This window comes from Sinohyriopsis cumingii, chromosome 13 (genome assembly GCF_028554795.1).
Source record: "Sinohyriopsis cumingii isolate HCF-2022 chromosome 13, ASM2855479v2, whole genome shotgun sequence".
Lineage (NCBI taxonomy): Eukaryota > Metazoa > Mollusca > Bivalvia > Unionida > Unionidae > Sinohyriopsis > Sinohyriopsis cumingii.
The window spans coordinates 48,604,020-48,619,687 of NC_142973.1; the positions used below are offsets into that span (position 1 = coordinate 48,604,020).

A 15,668-nucleotide genomic window follows, 5' to 3' on the forward strand; every position below is an offset into this window, starting at 1 on the left:
CACACACACACACACACACACACACACACATCATATCTGATTACCGGAATGATGATTTTGTCTAGGAGAATTTTAAAACATCGTCGGTACGCAATAGAGTTTGCTTTGTAATAATAGTGGCATCATCAAATTTAATCAATTGTGTTATGTATATCTATTGTTCGGATCACTTTATCATATTTTAATTTTTAATACAGTTTTATTTAAGTCGTTTGGGTTAATGACATTTATTTTTGGATTCTTTAATTCAATGACTGGCCTATACTATCGTAAGAGTACGTGTATATACTTTGTTTTCAATTTGTAAATCAAAGTTACCGTCAAAGTTTTTGTCAACAACTATTTCGGTCAAAGTAAGCCAACGAGTGAGTTGAAAGAAGGTCGCGTCAACACGTGAATCTACGAGTACTCTCGAGATAGCATGCACGTCCTAGTTGCGGATTGGCTCAATTATTAAAGGAAAGTCAGACCATGACTCTTAAGATATTTCATAATACCGAATAAATTAAATGCACGGAACCTTTCTTGTGATTCAGAGGTGTTGATTTGATGCATACATAGTGACTATATAAATAAACTAAGTACGCAGCGTTTCATTCTACAGTTATCAATATTTTATTTATTTACGATTTGTTTGTTTTTTCTAAAGATGCAGTACCTTGCTGTACTATTGTGAAACGATTCAAGGACTTTGATATTTATCTAATTCGTTGGATGACGTGAAACATTTAAGGATTTTAGTGACATTCAGTTTTCACTGGATTGTCTTGAAGTAAAACCTTTGGATATTTAATTTCTTTTATTGGTGCTAGCACATACGCACTTTAGAACTTTCATTCGGAATACCTTTGTATCGTTTCCAGATTATTTGGAAATTGATAGCACATTAAGAAATTCTAGGAATTACTAATGTACTGCGGCTAATGTATTACATGATCAAGGGCTATCGTAATAGCTGGTATAGAGAAGTATTGTTCCAATGGTAAAATCAATAATTCAAGGTGGTATGCTAAAATATTGCTCAATGGTAAAATCAATAATTCAAGAAGCTTTTTAATCAGATAAATCGTTCTTAACATAACGAGCTTGTTTCGCGATTGTATGAACTCATTTCGTATTTGAAATAGTTTACATCTCTAATTAAGATAATGCAATGTGAAGGCCGTCCAGTGCAACAGTTTAATGTTATGGTGTCAATTAGGCTGTAAGATATTGCTGAAGGTAGTCCGATTCGCCAACAACATCATGCTAATGTGTTATTTAAAGTTTAAGATAAGGCCGAAAGCCGTCCTGTCCACCAGTATCATGTTATTATGTCAGTTAGGGTGAAAGATGTGCTCAAGGTAATCCACTTCAGTAATATCATGTCACTGTGTCATCTACTGTGTAAATATAATGTCACTGTGTTATTTACTATGTAAATATCATGTCACTGTGTAATTTACTATGTAAATATCATGTTACTGTGTCATTTACTGTGTAAATATGTTGCTGTGTCATTTACTATTTAAACATCATGTTACTGTGTCACTTGCTATGTAAATATCATGTCACTGTGTCATTTGCTATGTAAATATCATGTCACTGTGTCATTTACTATGTAAACATCATGTCACTGTGTAAATTTGTAATTTACTATGTAAATGTCATGTCAGTGTGTCATTTACTATATAAATATCATGTTACTGTGTCATTTACTATGTAAGATAATGTTGAAGGCTATTCAGTTCAGTACTATCGTGTCACTGTGTCATTTGCTATGTAAATATCATGTCACTGTGTCATTTGCTATGTAAATATCATGTCACTGTGTCATTTGCTATGTAAATATCATATCACTGTGTCATTTACTGTGTAAATATGTTGCTGTGTCATTTACTATGTAAATATCATGTTACTGTGTCATTTGCTATGTAAATATCATGTCACTGTGTCATTTGCTATGTAAATATCCTGTCACTGTGTCATTTACTATGTAAATATCATGTCACTGTGTCATTTACTATGTAAACATCATGTCACTGTGTAAATTTGTAATTTACTATGCAAATATCATGTCAGTGTGTCATTTACTATATAAATATCATGTTACTGTGTCATTTACTATGTAAGATAACGAAGAATGCCATCCAAAGAACCAACGTTATGTTATCGTGTCAATTAGGGCGGAAGATAATGCTTAAGGATTTCTAGTGCATCAGTCTAGTGTTTGAATCGTGTAAATTATGGTGTTAAATCATCTGCAGATTCCAAATTATCTTAATTTACTGAACTTATTTTAGACGTTTATTGAACATTATCAAGGTATATTTTGGGTTGACATATAAAGGATCGTAGGCTATGTCATGTAAATTGTACTGATTTTCATATGTTTATTCATCTATTGTTGCAAATTGTTTTTAAACATGCACGTTATTCATGTTATTAAGTTTTTGTTTTAATTTCATCCAGTAAATATAATGGAAGATTTTCTTTGTATGTTGATTGTTCTAGTATAAATTTAGGCATTGTATTTGTTTTCTCTCTGGCGGATCCCGTCGTCAGACTAATTCTTTTTATGAGAGAACCTGTTTCATCCTACTATACCTTACGCACTTGAGGTAGCAAGTAGCTTCGTGCACGACTGAATGACGTCAGTTGCGTGCTAACCTGATAGGCAGAATTATTAAACATTAGTTAGTTTGCTTGATCTCTCAGTACACACAATAGTAGGCAAGGATACTTCCTTAATTTAATGAGGCATCCTGTGGCTAATGTTGCGGTAAATGAACTTTTCTAGTCAGACAATTTAGTACATTTTCTGAATAAAAATTATTTTAATTACCTTATGCCACGCACATGATGGAACCTGTTTATTATGCGTCGCTGTCAATAAATGTGGTTACGTCCATTTATTAGTGTTTTTTTAAATATGTTTTGATGAAATTGCTTGATATTTGTACGATTTTTGATATATCAAAAAGTATTTGTAGCAGATGATTGTTACCAAAATTAGAATATGTATTGCATAACGAGAGGTAAAGAAGGGAAACCGATCATTATGTACCAATACTGGTTTGTGCAATTAGTCAAGGTCACGGGATCGCATTATCTATGCAGCGGGAGTTTATGCATTATGGATGGGTGTGGAATGCCTACGTATCGTGTAAAGCAAGGGATGTCTACGTTCTGTGTAATCAAAGGAGGCCTTCGTAGCGTGTAAGCAAGAGAGGCCTACAAAACGTGTAAGGAATAGAGATTTAGGTAACGTGTAATCACGAAAGGCGTACATAGAGATGATAAGTGGTCAGAGAAAGTAATGTGCAGATAATATTCCCATTACATTTCTTTGTGTGTGTGTGAATACGTGTCTAATTTATTTGCTTATGTCTTTATCTGACCGCCTCTCTCTTCCCAGATATCTCCCCTTCAGCCCCTCGTACATTGAGTGCTGCCTGTGGAAATACATTCTTCATCAAGATAATCATTTCACCGCCGACACTCCCGCCAATTTCCACCCCCACCTCTTCCCCTGTACATCTTCATAATGGTCTGAATTTCAAGGCATTTTAGGATGTGAATGTAACAGATTCCTTGGATTAATCTCAGCATTCAGTTTTATAATATCCTAGTATTAAACAGACTTTATATCGTATGTCAAACAGAGCCGAGTACAATTTAAAAAAAAGTCATCATTGTCGAAGTCCATTTGGTGATTTTCTACGATTTAATGTCCTGTGATAGTATATATATATATATATATATATATATATATATATATATATATATATATATATATATATATATATATATCACAGGAGTCTAATGACAAGAGATATTTTGGAAAACATAAAAACATATATCTAACTTCCCAGACGGACCAATTATTAAATTTGAATATTCTTCACAGTATTGCTCCTATTCTTGGTTACATCTGGGGCTATCGCTGCAGCGCTTGATTACCTCTGAAGCCATCGCTACAGAGCTTGGTGACCTCAAATACTAGACGTGCAGCGCTCGAAAACTATTGTGGCGAGTCTTGACCTATCATTGCTGATTAATTTACATCTTTTGATTTTGTTTCCTCATCAATATTGCTTGCATGGCCTAACTTTAAAAAGAACGAATCAAAACAGGGTATACATTTTAATGTACAGTAATTATTCATATAAAAAAAACATCTGGACATCATTACGAAGACGTTGTCATGTTCTTTAATTTAACTGAGCTAGCAAGTTTTAAAGATATTTTTCAGGGTAGTTTTACGTGTAACGACTTGTAGAAGATAGAGCTATATCAGTAAATAGGAACTGATAGAGCAACCTTAATAAATATAAGCCAGAAACTTCTCAAGGGTCTTAATTTTTAATCTTCTCGTTGCTGTTGTACGTGTGTTTGTACAGTTTTACACAATCCTTAGTTGCTCAAAAACCTGACAATCCTAGAATCGTGACAGCAGTGAATTTTCCGAAGTTTCTATTAAATTTTGATCTTACACTTTGATCTAGCTTATCATAAACTAGACAACGTTATTATTGTCAGAGGTAAGGAGTGAAGAAATGGTTGAAACACGTCTCTACGCTCTTAATTTTGCAAATCAAATAATCTTCATTGCCTTGAAAAAATAAAGAGTTGAGAAACATTTCTCATGCTTGGAGAAATCCTTAAAATTTTCCCCGCGATGAAATGCAGCTTTGTTTATGTGAATTAAAAATACTATTACCAAATTCTAATTATCAACACCTCTTTGATAATCAGTAAAATGATAGTTGTTTTCCACTACACTCCATCATTCTCCTCCACACGGCATTTCACTACACTCCCTTCTCTGCAGTGTAGCGTAGATTAACACATTACCAAGCTACACCGCACAATACTATTCTACTCAACTAAACAAACCTACATTAAACTGTTCTACATTACAATACACCACACTGCATCTATCTGCACAGCTGTACACTTTTTTGTATTGCATCACATTACATTCTCAACTATTCCAGCACAATGTTATAAAGTAAATTACTTTTTCTCTCCTGTCATTGTTAAGTTCTTTTTGCAAAAATAAAAGCAAATAAAATAGTCACAAATAAAAAAACTATTTCATTATTCTTACAGATTTGATGCTGCACTGCAGTTCTTATGCATACAAAACTGTCATATAATCAGGGAAAAATCCGTCTCTCGCTCACAATGATTTAGTGAGCATCATAGATGTGAAAGAAAAGTCTGGTATAAATGGAAGGGTCTGTACCAGAATCCTATTTGTAATGAAACGGTTTTCTCGTAAGACCTCTCGAGTACCATGGCAATAACACGGGATGTACTTTTATATTATGTGTGTTTGTAAATTAAAAGCACTTCTTTTTCGCTGACTGCATACATCCCGTTGTCATCACTACCGTAATTTCCTACATCCTATGCTATATTCCTTTTCACTAGATTCGATACAGAAATAAAGAATAAAATACAGAATGGTTCAGATTTTTTTTTAGAATTGTGGATTACATACAATCAGAAACGTTCTGTTTCAAATCTTTGCACTGCTTGACCTATCCGTCCAATTCAGCATTCGCAATGCCTTATTTCTATTCCACATCTCGCACACCATGGTAAATTCAGACATTTTGACACGGTAAACATTTGTATGAATTTATTGATTAGCAAGGAAAAGTTAATAAAATTGAACAGCCGTTATCTTTTGAATATTTATATATATATTGCCAATTACGAAACACTATCTGGTGGCTTGGAAGGTCAAAGGTCAAGATCACGGTGTGCCAAATAAGAAAATTAATGGCGTGCGCACAGTAAAACTAGTTCTGAAGATTGTAACATAGCCAGACCTTGTTAAATCTGAGACAAAATAGAAACCTATTTATGCTGGGGTCAAAAGATGGAGGATTGAGGTAAATATGATTCAAATATTGGCTAACCGTTCTGTAAAATGACTTGAATTACACATTTCAAGATTACACCAAAGGAAGGTTTGGTGTTATGGAATCGAAATAGGCTACATATGTTGGGTTAGACAGGGTTAGGGTCCCAATTACCCCAGGGCCGTATTATCCCATAGGCACAGTTATCCACTGTGCTTAGGGCCTACGAAATTTAATGGGCCCACGAAAATAATTTTGATCATCTTGTTTTCATTAGTATGATAAAAACTGTAACAAAAATCTCTTCTTGTATAAATATAGTATGTAAATAACCATGTTGCTGAAAAATGTATAGGCAAAGAGGTAGAATCATACAAAAATGCATCCGCCAAAAGGACTACGAAACAGACGTGCCTAGGGCCTACATGGACCCTATGTCGGCCCTGAATTACCCAAATAAAGACAATTTTGTTTATTATAATAATACGTATTCTACACCTCCTTTTTCAACAGAATCTATAAATGATTACCTCTTTGGCAAGGGGTGAACCTATTGCATATTGGGTCAAGGTCTTTGTCAGTGTGACTCAGCAATCAGTACAAAGTCAGCAATATCCTGCAGTAGTAAACACGATGTCGGCGTATCGGTCACGGCACTCATCTTTCGTAAAGGTAAATGCTCGTGATTTTATATCTTGCTTCTTGTTGTTGTGCTTTTACTTGTTTTATAATTTTTTTATATATCTGTTTTGCCAGAAGAGTTCTTTATCACATCTAATAGTTCTTTCGTCCAATCCTTTCGAACAGGGGTTGTCTGAGTAACATACAAGTCCCACTTTTGGACAATGTCTTAAGGCTTCCAACGTCGAAAAATCGACTGTAGTAGTCTATTGCACTTTTGTAGTTTTGACTGTTCTACGGAAGGAAACCAGTCATAAGGAATTACCATTAACGCTTCAGTTCTTTTGTATTTGCAGTACTGGGTTCTAGGCATTTTGGACAGTGCAAGACCATATTTGTACTTTCGGCTGTCATCTTTACCCAGGTTGTGATGTCGCAAGCGTGTTGACAGTGTTTCCAATACTCAAGAGACCTACGTGGATAATTTCCGTATAGCAGATCTCAAGTTATGAGATATAACTATTTTTTGTCGTCTGAAGATATTGTTACTGTTAGTAATCAACTCGTCAAGATGATACCATAATTTGATCTTTGTGTAAAAACCAGCACTCTTTTCTGGACTCATGCCCAACTTTTTTGGTATGTTTTAGAATCATAACTCAATATAGGAGATGCTGGTGTCCTTGAATGTTTGATATAACCATATGTACAGGTGTCTCCGCAAATGTACTTAAAACTGTCTGGTAGGAATTTCCTTGATAACATTTCAGCAACGGGAATTTCTTATTAATGTCAATGCTCTTCAAGAATATCGTAATATTTTAAATACACCATCATGCGCTATTAACGTGGTCGCGAAGCCTGTATGGCCTCCTCATGATCGACTCCATGGCTTTGTGACTGGACTCCGACATCATGTTATGTAGAACCAAATTACTGACATCTAAAAAGACAAACACACAGGCATATTGCTTCCTTCAACACCTTTTGTTTTGGAAGTGACATACAGGGTTCACACATCAGCTTTGAAGGGGGCAGGCACTAAATATTCGAACCGAATCAGTATCAAAATGGGAAAGATTGAACAGAATAAAATCATACTGTTACACTATCTTCTTTGACTTTAATAATTTGTTATGTCAAGAACTTGTATTGATCGTTGGTGATACTAAGCTTCATAGAATCAACTGTGTATCTGTCAATATTATGTCGCACACGTATGTGTGTTTATTATCAAATACAATGACTTTTCTACTTCTCTCTCTCTCTCTCTCTCTCTCTCTCGTATCTCTATCTTGCCCTGCTGCATATTTTGTTTATGGTTCAAAGTTTCCCTTAATTCACAAATTAAAGCTTCCGTTCCTTGTATTTCTGGGACATTTTTTTACCGGGTTTGAATTATATTATTCTTGTCACGTGCACCTTTTTGCTCCGCATCAAGTCAAGAGATATATCAGTTTAAGAATGTATTGCAGCCATGCTAAAATAAGGTGTATGTGATGGCGTAGATATCTACGATCTATGTGATATCAATCTGTTTCAAAATCCTAAATAAAAAAAAGTCTTTCGTGTATTGACTCTTAATGCGATGAAACCCACAAAACTTATACAGCCGATTTTTTGTTTACAAAACTGTAATCGCGAGTCATTTAGCGTATGACGTTCAACACACACAAAGGCGAACGTGCCCACGCGCTCCTATAAGGGAGGCAACTTTCGATAACCCGAACCTGTCTAATTACAGGTCTCAAGCAGCTATTGAAATTGAATCTGTCATAATATAGGTTAATTCAGTTGAAAAACATAAAAGAAACAATCTTAAAAGATTCTTCCAGTCCGGTTCGCATATTCTTCCTTGACACACAAAATAGCATAGGAAAACGCCCAGTCAAAATGAATGCAAGTATTGTACTATATGACTCAAGATACTATTTCAACTCACATTGTAAACCTATCGAAAAACCAAGATATTAAAACTTCATATTTTTAAATGATCATGATCAAACTTACATTTCTCAGTATAGACTCATCCTTGAAGCCAGTAGCTTCCCGTGGGTCGGTTCTACGTACCGGAGTTTTCCAGGATTCTTCCTCTACCAGATATACTGGCCGCCATGTTAAGCCCATCATGTGCTGGACAAATGGTGTTAAATCCACAAACCGGTGTGGAGAAAACCATACGAGCCGCTCCCTTTTTTCACAAGTATTTGAAACGTTTTTTTTTCTTTCAATTCTGCATCGAAAAAATCGAGTGCAAATTACAGTAATGAGTGTTCCAAATTAAAACTTGCAAAATAACTGAAATTCCATCAATGGTCTCTATTTTGTTTTAGTAATAAACAAGACAAGCTCTCAAAAGATTGTTTTACAATATTTTACTTTTCATTATCAACCAATCATGGCCCTCTTAAACAATATATACTTTATTTTTTGTTCAGGTATTTCTAGACTGGTTCCTGTTTTTCTTGTAACTAATACAGCGTGTTCTAGAAGTGCCTTCTTGCACCTCATTTTGAAAAGAAGAATAAAACAATCGGCAACTATAATTTTAATAGTCTGTCGGATGTTAGTACTACAGTAAAGTAGCAGAGCTATCTGCCGATGTAAAAAAAAAAAAACTGAAAGCAATAAGCATCATTTTAGAGTGTTGGCATGCTAAACGTGCTATGAAAACGCTGTGCTATTTGTAACCCCCAAAATAAAGTTTGGATGGTATTCTGAAGTCGACTTGTCCATCCATCCGACCGTCCGTCCGATCGTCCGTCCAACTTTTTTAAAACTTAATATCTCCTGAATCTTTCATGAAACATTAACCGTTATGTGTCATGACTAAAAATTGTTCTATAAAAGAGAAACAATGGCAGGAGAAGACGTATCCCAACTTAAAGTTATTTCACATTTCATACATGTTCAACATGAAAAGTCTATTCCTGCTGCAAATAGATAACCTGACCTACTCTCCTGTCGCACCTTCCTCCCGGGTCACTTTTTAAATATTTTTTTCTTTCCAAAGCAAGCAATGAATAATGTATAGCAAAGCATTTAAGGCTTTTTCGAAAGCTAATACTTGCAGGTTTTATCAGGGAACGGTTCTTATGTTTCCAGAGTAACTGATCTTTCCTTCAGCACTGTCTCCTAGTTATTACTGACATCACTGATTACTACATCGGATATCATTACAGTTCATGCTTTACTTCATAACTCTACAGACAATTGACATTCCAGAATTATTCATTTGGGACATGACGTTCATTAACGTGTCATTAATGCTTTACATCGAATGAGAAAATCAATGGATGGAGTACATTTTTCTCTGCAGTGAATGTCCATACAAAGGCACCATGGGTTTGCCTGTCAACACATAGGCTATATTCCGCCATTTTACGGCAGTGAAAATTTTTACAATTTTATTTTGTAGGATAGGTTCTTTTGATCTGCTTTTTATTTAAAAAAAATAGAAATGTTTCCATGACATAATAATAAAAGATATTTCTCTGAGTTGATTTGTTTTTACTGATATTTTTTCCCCTTCATTAATTATATAAGGCGAACAAAGTGCATGTATTATCTGTCTGAAGTTAAACTTTCAAAGATGGTTGTTTTCCAGTCTTTATGCCAAACTGAATGATTTTATTGACTTTAGTGACTTTGTGAAAATAGATAATCAAGCAAATGGTAAGTTTAATAATTTAATTGACTTTAATGGCTTTGTAAATACAAATGATTGTGCAAGTATTGAAATGTTCCTGAAAGAGTATATAATAGTGGTTTTACCTGCATCAAAAAGCTTTATCACTCTGTAACTGAAGATTAATGGTTGTTTTCAAAATTGTATATTGTTTAATAATATTCCATATTGTTTACGAACATTCCATATTGTTTAAGAATATTATATAATAATTTTGGCTGAACAAAGCTTTATTGTAGATTAATTGTACCACAAAATAATTTTGATCATTACATCGAGGGAAAGGAGTTGATGTTATATACACATAAATGTCAGGTTATTGTGGGATGAAGGTAATGGGGCCACTTTCGCTCAATATCGTCATGGATATATTGACTTGGTTGTTGTTGTTGGTTGAACGCCATTTTTCAGCGCAATATTGGCCATACATGGTGGCCCGTATATCTGGTGGAGGAAAAACTCTGGAAGAACCACCAACCTGTGAGAGCTACTGGCAAGTTCTCTCATATACCCACATTGATCAAGCCGACACTCGAATTCTCCCGGACAGGTGAGATGTGTTGTGATTTGTGCGCGAGCGCATAAAGCTCGGTCATATGCTGAATGCAATAACTAGTAGGTTTATGTGGGGCTGACTTGGATACTGAAGGTCTACAAAATGTTATATTGAAAGTTTTACTAGACTTTAATGGGGACAACTCGCACAAGTGTTGAAGCATTGTTTCTTTTCGGCCAATAATTCTTTCAGTTGTATAATTTTGGCCAAGGTTATTAAAATGATTGCTGTAGATGTGAGGGTATTAGCAGTTGCCATAATATATGATACAATCCAAACGACACAAATGTCGTCTGGCACAATGATGCATAGGCTGATCCAAGAAACCTATTGACGTATAGCTGATTCTTTTTATCGCATTGGCTGCATCCTGGCCATTGATTTCTACATATGTTTATTTGTCTGTCTGTATGATTCAGATGTCTTCCAATCTGGTGCATTGATAGATATCAATGAATGATAGAAACTTCCTTGTAATATTTACCACTATTAATGTACCCATATTGCTCGATGTTTACATTCTATCATATTCCGTCCAAATGAGCAGTTTGTTAGGATCGATATATAACATACACATTACCGGTGGATGTTGCATAGTGTGTTAAACAAAGAAAACAAGATCTGCATCAATCTTTCTTTGTTCTATGAGTCCTTGCAATACTATGTGATTGTTGAGATTGATGTTTTCATAAATATTTGCGCAGTCAACATTTTTTCATTGGTCTTCTTTCCGTTGGTCATGTGCATATTCACCAAAATGTTGCACCTAGTATCATACATAGATGATTTTAACATTCTCTCTCTCTCTCTCTCTCTCTCTCTCTCTCTCTCTCTCTCTCTCTCTGAATCAGACATATCTTTTGCTGACTTTGTACAAAAGAATGATTCAAATTGCAATTGATCAATTTTCACTATCAAAGCCTATTCCTTACATCCCAATGAGAAACAGTTATCGATTTAGAATATTGTCGTTATTACCACTTTAGATCGTGATTACGTCGGATGTTATCGCTGCAGAGTTGATTGTAGTTGCTGCTCTTCTCAGACCTTTTTCATCCCAAAATAATTCACGTCGGACAAGTGCATCTACGCGGCTTTTATCAGCTTATCAAATACTAGTATTCCATAACATTAGCAGAACAGCTCTAAAATAGGGTATCAATTTCTCATTACCGTAACGGTTCATATATAAGCTCTGGGGTCGACTGAAAATAAATAACCATATTCCCACAATTGAATTCAGTGGCCATTTCTAAAGCATATATGTTAAGTAAAAATGCAGTTATTTACCTAGACGTTGATTAGCTTACCAAGATAATGATTAGTTTATATTGCTAATAATTATTTCACCTTGATAATGATTGTTTTAACTAGATAGTGATTAGTTTACCTAGATAGCAAAAAGTTTACCTTGACAATAATTACTTTACCTTGATAAGGATTAGTTTACCTAGATAGCAGTAAGTTTATCTAGATAAATGATTAATTTACCTTGATAATTATTAGTTTACCTAGATATGATTACTTTACCTTGATAATGATTAGTTTACCTTGATAATGATTAGATTACCTAGATACAATAATTTTACCTTGACCATGATTAATTTACCTTGATAATGATTAGTTTACCTTGATAATGATTACTTTAAGTTTACCTAGACCATGATTAATTTACCTTGATAATGTTTAGTTTACCTTGATAATGATTAGTTTACCTTGATAATGATTACTTTACCTAGATATAATTTCTTTATCTTCATCATCTTTTTTTCCTTCCATAGAACATTACATGATATAAGAATAAATCATCTGAATAGAATCAATAAATAAGTATATATATATATATATATATATATATATATATATATATATATATATATATATATATATATATATATATATATATATATATATATATAATATTAGAATACAAATTCTTACAGTTTATCAATCAACAAAGTGCTCGTCAATTGCATAAGTTGCAAGTTTCAGTACCTTATTTGCAGAAGATAGCTGCACGCTGCATGACAAAGTATGCTGCATACAGGACGAATAGCTTTGAGTTTTCTTTGTCGATTACATCTGATGGTAACCTTTTACCTAGAAGATATTGTAATGTGCAGGCTCAGTGGAAATTTATCAGTAAGGAAATCCCAGAAAGAGTTTCTGATATTCGACATATAAGGACAAGTAACACAACAATGAAGTATCAAGTCTGTATAAATATTCCCACGTCTAATACACATGTCGAGCTGTGTTTGAGGAACAGCAGCCCATAGTTTAGCTACATATGTAAATACCATAGTGTGTTGTCTGGTTTAGCCGACTGCCACACTGAGGCAGGTCGTAAGTATTCGTGTATCGAAGAGAATCTATCAAAATCTGCTTGATTAGACATACAAACTCTCCACAGACTATTTTCAAGACCAGCAATTTTTGATCTTACAATTTCTTTTGTTATTTATTTATCTGGAAATTCGGAACGATGAAAATAATCAGTTAGATACCCGAGCAAGTCAAACTTCTTTAACGTATAATATAAATTTGAAATTAACCCGTAGCTTGACATGCATCCGCTCAAAATGAAGCGAAATAACGCAACGTTAAACACACGTTAAATGTGTACGTTATTAGGTATCAAACACAATCTGTGTAAAAACATCAATTTTCTTCTATCAATTTTGGACTGCGCTGATGTCTATCCTAGCATTCCCAGATGATATCTGATCTTGTGTGTGTTGAGTGTTTTATTCAATGAAGAGAGATCAAATTTTGAAATGTTACACCATAATTCACTTCCATAAAACATTGAAGGAAAAATGACCTTTTTGATTACATTTGCAGCAATCAAAGGATTTAAACCATTTGGTTTAATGCCAATACCAAACAGACCGTGAAAAGATTTTTTTCCTTTCTTGCATGCATCGAGTATTGCGTCATGCGACGTCAGCTTTGAGTTAATCCGGTGACCCAGGTGTGTTACCGACTCAGTAACCGGCAAACATGACGGGCCAAGATACCATTTCATATTGACATAATTGTTGTACTGGGGACCAAAAATGATAATGTATGACTTTGTGACACTAAGCTCGAATCGCCACTTATTACTGTAGGTGTATGCTATATCTAACAGTATTTGTAGATTGCTAGGATATATAGTCAAAAGTGAAATGTCATCAGCTAGGGTTGGATTTCCCACAGCTAAGGATCCAATCTTTGCTCCAAATCCACTATTTTCTAACTGTAGCAGCAAGTCATTTATAAATATTGTGTACATCAAGGTTGACAAAACACCCCCTTGTCTCACTCCTTGGTCAATTGAGAACCAGTCCGAAAATTGCCCATTGACAAGAACTTTACTCTGTAAATTTGTAAAATATCAAAAGGGATTTACCCATAATTCCCAACATGAATAATTTAAAAAGAAATCCTTTGTGTCACACGGTATCAAATGCCTTTTTTTGTATCAGGAGAAGCAGCAAAAACCCGTGAATCCATGTTTACGTTATATTGTATTATATTGATTGCAAGTTGCAACAGCAAAAAACTCGCTGTTGTGCAGCCTAAACCTTTTTGGTAATTATGTTGCTGTGAACTGGGTACATTAGAATTAGTATCTTTGAGCCAAGTTACCAAACGTTCATGAATAATTTTCTCAAAAGTTTTGTAGATAACAGCAGGGCCGGCGCCAGACCCGGCCAGACTATCTGGCGCCCTAGGCAAGGTTAGATTCTGGCGCCCCCCCCCCCCGGAAAATATCAATTTCCAAATTTATAAACAATAAAAAAAAATTAAAAATGCGCCCCCTGAAATCAGCGCCCTAGGCGGCTGCCTAGTTTGCCTATATGGTAGCGCCGGCCCTGGATAACAGGCAGTAAAGTAACAGGCCTGTAACTTTCGAGGGAGTTCTTTGATTGTCTGTAACCTTTGTACAGTGGTATTACTAACCCTTTTTTTCAATATACAGGTTTGTAAGATTGATCAATCATCTGAGTAAATAAAACTGTCGTACACTGGATGAGGTAGTCGCTGCCATAGATCAAATGTTCATTGCATATTTGATTATGGCCCGATGCTTTTGATTTCTTTAGACCTTTAATGATTTCTCTTACTTCGTTTACACTGATACTGGTCTGTAAGGCCTCGATATGACTTACTCCGTTCTGTAGACCCCGATTTAATTCTCTCTCTATAAATTCATAAAAGTTTCCGTCAAAACTATGGCTAAAATTTGGTGTGTAAATGTCCTCATAGTATCTGGCAAAGCCATTTGCGATGGAATCACGGACACAAACTCCATCAGTTGATAGTTCCTGACAAAAATTTATATTGTTCCCTCTCTTAACATTGATCATTTTCCAAAAGTGTCTTACATCGCATTCGTGTGCTTTTTCAATTTCTTCTTATACGTCCCCCATATATTTTTCCACAGCCAGTTTTTGAACGTTTCTAAAGTCTCTCTTCTTATCTTTATATTCTCTGTAAGAATTATATTGACAACTCCTCGGTCTTCCCTCATTTATCCACTTATATCACGTATTTTTCAAGATATCAGCGTCTAATTTATACCAAGCTGTCATTTCTCTTCATAGTCTGTCTGAAGTCTCTCAGGTCACTGTACGAAGGGAAATAAGGATAGGGAGGTGGTCAGATATTACGTGTTCTTCCTGAGCTGAAACAATGTGCACACTCCGTAATCTACCTATGCATTGATCCGAAAATACAAAATGATCAATCATCGTTCTTGCTGGGGTGAATGTATAACGGGAACCAGTGCATATTATTAAATGTCCAGCACTCACTAGATTATTATATCGCAAGAACTCATGAAATACCCTATCTTTGTAGTCTCTGAAAGTGTCTGGTTCAGCTACTGCATTGAAATCACCAGTAAAATACACGTCCCCCAGCTGTGAGTACTGACCGTACAGATTTTGAATCAACTCAA

General features: G+C 34.9%; 1 protein-coding gene and 1 long non-coding RNA gene across 3 annotated transcripts in view; both read left to right on the plus strand.

Annotated features, from left to right (window-relative positions):
* LOC149785508 (uncharacterized) overlaps window positions 1–15,668 on the plus strand; it is a 408,800-nt gene that overhangs the window by 244,029 nt on the left and 149,103 nt on the right. The gene's annotated exons all lie outside the window — the stretch shown is intronic.
* On the plus strand, window positions 6,455–7,584 carry LOC149785509 (uncharacterized). The gene is made up of 2 exons (XR_016413511.1): window positions 6,455–6,527; window positions 6,833–7,584. It is a non-coding gene; the product is annotated as an uncharacterized LOC149785509 (long non-coding RNA).